Below are 1,028 nucleotides of genomic sequence, written 5' to 3'. Positions count from 1 at the left end.
ATTGAAGGTATAGTATAGGTATAGTAGACATATAGTAGACATATGTAAGGTTCAAAATGTAGGCCTACTGCAGCTGGACATATACATCTGCAGCACCACAGAGCGAACCACAGCAGCCAGTAAAGGCCAAACAATAATCATATATCCATGCATGCTTCACCAGTAAGAGCGGGAAGAGCAGCTACAGCTGTAGTCACAACCAGCAGTTAGATACTGTCAGAGATCAGCTATATAAAGTGAGTTGTGAGCACTAAATGTGTCATTTCTCCTTTTCGATATCTGCAGTCTTTTCCTTAACTGGTAGCGCACCATCTGCTCATATGGAATAGGACTATAAAACATATTGTCAGGGGATGAAAAAATATTGCTAGGTAATGCAAAAGTGGTCCTCGTTTTTTTTTCACCTCCAGCAGCTCCAGAAAATCAAATCAGACATATTCTTTTTTTTTTTTTCCTTTTCACACAGCATCCCAATTTTTGTGTAATTGGGGGGGGGGGGGGGGGGGGGGGGCTGTAAACCTCCCGCCACACCCACCCCTTTTAAATCCAGCTCCCTTTTAAATGTATGCAGGCTGAATAGCAAAAATACAAGTATTATACTGGTCTTGATTTCCACGTTATCAAAGATGCTGCTGGCACACTAAAACCTTCAGTGATAGCGCCTTCTCCACGAGGTGCCTCTCTGCCGCCCTCTGGCGGCCACGCCGCCTTACAGAGACAAAAACCGGTTCCAGCTGTCAAACCGATATGATATTTTTGACGGGAGTAGCTCAACCCTGGTGTGTGACAAATGCACATTTTTATTTTTAAAAGAAACTCGGCAACTTCGGATTGGGAAGATCTTTGCGCTGGGGGAAAGAAGGAGGGGGCACTCCCTCACCCCATATTCATCACTCCCTTCATCTCTAACCCAAGATCACTCTAGTCATTCAAGGACGCGCGCCCCTGGTACACTTGGTTGCACATGAGAGAGAGAGAGAGAGAGAGAGAGAGAGAGAAAGAGAGAGAGAGATGCAGGTATTAAGTAG

This window comes from Archocentrus centrarchus, chromosome 17 (assembly GCF_007364275.1).
Source record: "Archocentrus centrarchus isolate MPI-CPG fArcCen1 chromosome 17, fArcCen1, whole genome shotgun sequence".
Lineage (NCBI taxonomy): Eukaryota > Metazoa > Chordata > Actinopteri > Cichliformes > Cichlidae > Archocentrus > Archocentrus centrarchus.
This window is presented reverse-complemented; position numbering follows the sequence as displayed.